The sequence below is a fragment of the Tamandua tetradactyla genome, chromosome 14 (genome assembly GCF_023851605.1).
Source record: "Tamandua tetradactyla isolate mTamTet1 chromosome 14, mTamTet1.pri, whole genome shotgun sequence".
Classification (NCBI taxonomy): Eukaryota; Metazoa; Chordata; class Mammalia; order Pilosa; family Myrmecophagidae; genus Tamandua; species Tamandua tetradactyla.
The window spans coordinates 32,879,413-32,886,448 of record NC_135340.1 but is presented as its reverse complement, the minus strand read 5'-3'; the positions used below and the strand labels follow the sequence as shown (position 1 = coordinate 32,886,448).

At 41.8% G+C, this 7,036-nt stretch overlaps 1 non-coding gene across 1 annotated transcript; it reads right to left on the bottom strand.

Annotated features, from left to right (window-relative positions):
• Positions 1 to 6,418: 6,418 nt before the first annotated feature.
• Positions 6,419 to 6,525, bottom strand: LOC143656613 (U6 spliceosomal RNA). Its single transcript, XR_013162529.1, has one exon. It is a non-coding gene; the product is annotated as a U6 spliceosomal RNA (small nuclear RNA).
• Positions 6,526 to 7,036: the final 511 nt, after the last annotated feature.

Sequence of the window (7,036 nt, the reverse complement as noted above, 5' to 3'; positions counted from 1 at the left end):
ACCCAGTGTGTATTTCCCACTTATAGCACATCGTAATTTAGATGCTGTACTTTCAACAAAATGAAATACAGTCCTACCCAAACAATAAAGTTGTGTTCAATAGAAAATAGTTTACACTGATTCAATTTTTGAATTTAAGTGTCATTTAAATAAAAAATTCCATTCCTCAGTCATACTATCCACACTGTGCTCCATAGCCATGTGTGTTTAATGGCTACGATTTAGAATATTGCAGCCAGAGAGAGAGAATAATTTTATGCATCTAAGAATAGTAGCAATTCTGAAACTTCCCTAGCTCATTCTCTCTATGACTTTTCTCTGGAAAAGTGGACAGAAAGTAAGTCAGAGCCCCCAAGGAGAAAGGATAAGAGAGAGGCAGTTAATCCCAGATGATGAAGAGCATTAGAGATTTTTGAGGTCTTTGAAAAGACTGGGGAATTTTGCCTCGTGCATAAAAGGGGCTAGACAAATGGGAGCTGATATTACCAAGCTGTGGAGGAAGTCTCTTTGAGTACAGGAGTTAAAAGGACTATGACTCCTGTGCCTAAATCTCAGAAAATACAGTAGGCTTTGCAGTGGGGCCTCCCCTCCAAAATTGAATCATTCTTTAATAATTCCCCATCTTCAATTACTTTTTCCACACCATTCTTCCTTCCTCACAATATTTTATCTCATTTATCCTTAACATTCTCTTCCAAGGCCCACCAATCCTTCTTTATCTAAACACACCCAGGTCTTTTAAACTTGTTGAGTAGTACCTGACTTTAAGGTGTATTACAAAGCTACAGTGGTCAAAACAGCATGGTACTGGCATAAAGATAAATATATCTTTATATATTTATATAAATATATATAAAGCACCCCCCCCAGACCCGCGGGCTTCCTGCACCCTAACTTCTCTGCACTGCTCCCTCTAGACCTCAGTCTCACAGGCTCTTTCCACTGAAATCAGGGGCACCATTCTGTCTACCTGGTCCCGTCCTTCAGGGAAGAACGAGAGGACAAGTTTTGCTAAAAGTTTGTTGAGGTCAGAAATCATACTTTCTCTGGGAGGTTAGGCAGCTCCCTGCTTTAATGTGGGTTCTAAAAGCTCCCAGGGGTGGGGCCAGGAGGGTGTGGGAGACAGACCTAATGCAAAGGGAGGGTGGGGAGCAGTTCGTTAGAGAAAGACACAGGGGGTCCTAAAGGATAGAAAAATCTGTGCCTCGGTGGCAGTGAGTGAAGACATCCGTTCTGAAGGCAGCATCGGAACAGACAGGTGTTTGAGTGTTGTGCAGAGACGATGATGTTATTTTTGACAAAATGAAGGGAAACATCAGGCAGTCGTTAGAGCGCATATGGTAATAGGCCTGTCACTTGTGCTCGGTGACCGCTCTTCCAGCTTCTAATTTCTCCTGCACCTCAAATTACCCTTCCGGAGCAGGCGCATCCCCTTTCCAGCCTGCGGAACTAAGGGAGGAGATCAGATCTGCATGTTGGCCAGGCCCTGCCCTGAGAGAAGGTGGCTGAGAGCAATTAGAAGTTTTGGAAATTGCTGGAGAAGAGAAGACAGAGCGGGGGCTGAGGACAGGAGGAGGACACAAGTCATTAGCAGGCGCCCCGTGGAGAGCGGATGCCACCGCCAGGGCTGCGCTTCTGGGGGACGTGATGGGGGAAGGGCAGCAGGGACTCCGGTTAAGGGGGTCCACGCGGATCTCCTGGGAGGCCCAGGCTGGGGCTCAGGGAGTCTGTGGGGCCACAGCCCGCCTATGGAGCACAGGCGCCCCCTGAGCCCCGCATGGTTGGCAGAGGCCCCGGCGCTATCCCTGTACCGCTGCTGGCTGGTGGGCTTCTGGGGCCTCAGGGTCAGCTGTTACTATGTCATTCTCCCCCTTTGGCTCAGAGCATCCCCCCACAGGCGAGCAGCAGCTTTTGAGATGGGGCAGTGGCTGGCAGCAGCAGGTCCCCAGCCTGGAGGACACCCCCGGCTCTCATGGCCTGTCCCTCTGCAGCGCTGAGAGCTGGAGAAGGCAGCTGCATGGGGTTAGAGCCACGTGGTAGGGACAAACCTTGAACCGGAGTGAGGTGTTCAGATGCGCCTTTTCACCCTTTAAAGTGGGACTGAAAAAAACAGCACATGTGACATCAAAGCAGAGGGGAGCATGTTTTGGAGACAAGGACAAGAGCTCCAAAAAGAGGATAATGCCCCGAGCACTTGGGACATATGGCATTTGTCAATCAAACACAGAGCAACCTTCAAAAACCCATTAGAGGCAGCCCCATGCTGTCCCTGCCATTTGTGCCGGCTGATGGCTCCCCTGTCTCCCAGGCCCCACAGACGCTCCGGCTCTGGGACTAATTAGCCTTCCAGAGGGCAACCAAGGGCCCTCTTCTAGAACTTTCTTAGCAACTGAGTCCTTAGATGGCTTCAAATGGACACCACTAGGAATGGGCAGAAACCAATTAAGCAGCAGCTCCCTTCCCAGGGGTGGCAGGGGCTGTTTCCTCTGCCTGCCCTCAGCCTGGCCCCATCCTCCAGCCCCAGAGCGGGGGCTTCGGTGACTCCCCCCACCTTTCCAGGCCTCCTCTCCCCTCCAGCATGCACCCCCTTACTTTTCACGCCATCATCCGGTCCTTGCATTTATGTCGTTAAGCTTCTTCACAGCCCCAGGAGGGCAGGGCTTAGCCTGTTTTTGTTCACCACTGGGTGGGTCTTCGGTACCTGGAAGGGCCCCTGGCACACAGCATTCAGTTAATATGGCCGAGCATCTAAGTTTTGTTCCCAATGAACTAATCCCATAGGAATAAACTTGAAACAGGGCAAATGCATTTGTTCCCTTTTGTCATTTGCAATTTAGGGAGATTTTGGCAGTTTGTACCACAGTATCAACTCACTGGCCAATCCCATTATCGTAGACCACATTTCAGTGCGCTCTTTATCCACCTCCTAGAAAAAAAAAAAAAAGATAAATATACTGACCAATGGAATTGAATAGAGTGTTCAGATATAGACCCTCTTATCTGTGGACAATTGATCTTTGATAAGGCAGTCAAACCAACTCACCTGGGACAGAGAACTTGGAGAACTGGATATCCACATGCAAAAGAATGAAAGAAGATCCATATCTCATACCGTATACAAAAATTAACTCAAAATGGATCAAAGACCTAAACATTAGAGCTAAGACCATAAAACTTTTAGAAGGAAATGTAGGGAAATATCTTATAAAACCTGTAATAAGAGGTGGTTTCCTATTTTATACCCAAAGCACAAGCATTGAAGAAAGAAGTAGATAAATGGGAACTCCTCAAAATTAAACACTTTTATGTATCAAAGAACTTTGTCAAGAGAGTTAAAAAGCAGCCTACACAATAGGAGACAATATTTGGAAATGACTTATCAGATAAGGGTCTAGTATCTAGAATGAATAAAGAAATTATTCAACTCAACAACAAAAAGACGACCCAATTTATAAATGGGCAAAAGACATGAACCGACACTTCTCAGAAGAGGAAATACAGATGACTAAAATGCACTTGAAAAGATGCTCAATTTCCATGGCTATTAGGGAAATGCAAATCAAAACCACAATGAGATGCCATCTCACAGCCACCAGAATGGTCATTATCAATAAAACAGAAAATGACAAATTCTGGAGAGGATGTGGAGAAAGAGACACACTTATCCACTGGTTGTAGGAATGTACAAATTGGACAACCACTGTGGAAGGCGGTTTGGTGGTTCCTCAGGATGCTAAGCATAGAATTGCCATACGATCTGGCAATACCATTGCTAGGTATCTATTCAGAGGATATGAGGGCAAGAACACAAACGGACATTTGCACATCAATGTTTATAGCAGCATTATTTATAATTGCCAAGAGATGGAAACAGCCCAAATGTCCGTCAACAGATGAGTTGTGGTGTATACATATGATGGAATATTATGCAGCTGTAAGACAGAATAAAGTCATGAAGCATGTAACAACATGGATGGACCTTGAGGACATTATGCTGAGTGAGATTAGCCAGAAACAAAAGGACAAATACTGTATGGTCTCACTGATATGAACTGACATTAATGAGTGAACTTGGAGAATTTCAGTTAAGAACACAGTTTATCAGGGCATAGAAATAAGGTAGAGTTTGGGTAATTGGAGTTGAAGAGATACAGATTGCACAACAGGACTGATTGTAAAAATTCAGAAGTGGACAGCACAGTACAACCTGATTGTAGCACAATAATGTTAGAACACCGAATGAAGCTGAATGTGAGAATGATAGAGGGAGAAGTGCTGGGGCACATATGAACCAGAAGGAAAGATAGAAGATAAAAACTGAAATGGTATAATTTAGGAATGCCTACAGTGTTCAATGATAGTGACTAAATGTACAAATTAAAAACATGTTTTTGCATGAGGAAGAACAAAGGAATGTCAACATTGCAAGGTGTTGAAAATAGATGGCCATTCACATCTTAAAAGTTCAACTTCTGTGTGAGACTAAAGCAAGAAATGTTTATTTGGTACAAAATTTATATTTTGATAAGTGCATTTCCTAATTTAAAATATATTGACTGTTTAATTGAACGCCATAAGTATAAACCTTGAATAAGACATGAGATTTTGTAGATTTGTCCAGTTTAGTGTGATGCCCCAGTAAATCTCAGAGTGATTTGAATAGTGAATAAAGAAGTTTTTGCAAAGTCCCCTTGGGAAAATGGAGAGAAAGGGGAAAAATTCAACTTTCCTATTTGGAGATTTCTTGATATTCTTGCAAGCAGTGGGGACAACTAAATCAGTAGGCTGAGCCCTCAATCTTAGGGTTTGCACCTATGAAACTTATTCCTGCAAAGCACAGGTTAAGCTTACTAAAAATTAGGCCTAAGAGTCACCCCAAGAGAACCTCTTTTGTTGCTCAGATGTGGCCTCTTTCTCTAAGCCAACTCAGCGTGTGAACTCACTGCCTTCCCCCCTACATGGGACATGACTTCCAGGGGTAAAATCTTCCTGGCAGAGTGGGACAGAAAGCCTGGCATAGGCCAGGACCTGGCATCAAGACATCGAGAAAACCTTCTTGACCAAAAGATGGGAAGAGAGATATGAGACAAAATAAAGTTTCGGTGGCTGAAAGAGTTCAAACAGAGTCAAGAGGTTATCCTGGGGGTTATTTTTATGCACTATACAGATATCCCTTTTTATTTATGGTGTATTGGAGTGGCTAGAGTGAAGTACTTGTGTTCCAGTGCCTAGATTCTTGAAGACAATTGTATAAAGTTATAACTTTTACAATGTGACTGTGTGATTGTGAGAACCTTGTGTGTAATGTTCATTATATTCAGGGTATGGACAAATGAGTGCAAAATATGGATAGAAAATAAATAAATAAATAAATAAAAGGGGGAACAAGGAGTAAAATCAATTGGGCAGATGGAAACATTAGTGGTCAATGAGAGGGAGGGGTGAGGAGTATGGTATGTATGAATTTTTTCTTTTTTCTTTTTCTTTCTTTTGCTAGAGTGATGCAAATGTTCTAAAAAATGGTCATGGTGATGAATATACAACTATGTGATGATATTGTGAGCCGTTGATTGTACACCATGTATGAGATGTTTTTATGTCAAGAATATATACTTATATATTAAGTTTTTACAATAAAAATATTTAAAAAACAAACAAATAAAAAAAACTTGAGTAGTTTGCTTCATTTTTCCTTTGGGGTAGGTAGTTTTGCATATTTTGCTTATTCTTGTATCCCCATCACATAGAACAATGCCTGGCAGATGGTTGGAATTCAATATATATTAATGAAAGAAACCATGAATTACAATGACCTAAAAATGTATGACCAAATAAAAGAGGTATATTTGAAAATATTAAGTAAAAACCATTGCAATTCCTTAGCCTTGATAATAAGTAACAGAAAGTATTCTGAAACCCTCACTCCTTCATGTACCTATTCATTTATCCATCTGTTCATACTATTAGAAAATATTTTATTAAAAACTACTCCCCTTTGCCTGTTTATACACTTGCATTTACTCTCTGCTTGCACAATTATGATTCGTACCTGTTAATAATTCACTTTCTCCCTAACATCAGCCTTCGGTCATATCCAAATATAGATCCAGCTTTTGACAGTTATTATTATAGAATTTTTAAAGTTCTTATCAATTTGCAGGTGTCACTAAGTTAATTTAAGAACAGATGGCTAGAGAAATTGATAAGAACCAGAAAAGCGGTAACCTGTTTTAGTTTTCTAGCTGTAAAAACAAATAGCACACAATAAGTTGGCTTAAACTATGGGAATCTATCAGCTCACTTTTTGTATTTTTTAGAGAAGTTGTAAGTTTGCAGAAAAATCATGCATAAAATACAGAGTTCCTATATGCCATCCTATTATTAACAGCTTGTAATAGCGTGGTCCATGTTCTGTAATAAAAATATGGAATGCCTCATGAATTTGTGTGTCATCCTTTTGCAAGAGCCATGCTAGTCTACTCTATATTGTTCCAACTTTAGTACATGTGCTGCTAAATTAAACACAACCTCGTGGTTTTGAGGCTAGGAGAAGTACAGATGAGAGCAACAGAAAAACAGTGCTTTCTGCCCAAAGACTGGCACTCTGGGGCTGGCTGCTGGTGATCCTTGGTTCTTGGCTTTTCCATCACATGGCAATGCATAAGGTGGCATCTTCTCCATTCTCTTTCAGGTCCCATTGATTTCCAGCTTCTGCTTGCCCTTCTGGCTTCAGTAATAAGATTAACCCATCCAGATTAGTTGCACCACACTTTAATTGAAGTAGTCTCACAAAAAAAATAGACCTAAACGTAAAAAGTCCTATTTATAATAGGTTCATACCCACAAGAGAGGATTAACATTAATAGTGTTTTCTGGGGTACATAATCCCAAGCCACCAAGACATATAGGTAAAAGAAGGAGAGTTTCAGGAAGCTACCCAGGGTAATTAAGGGAGAGCAGGCCCATATAATCCTATGCCTAGATTGCTGCTCTTAACAGCAGTCACATATATTCAGGGATTGTAATTGTTATTTCT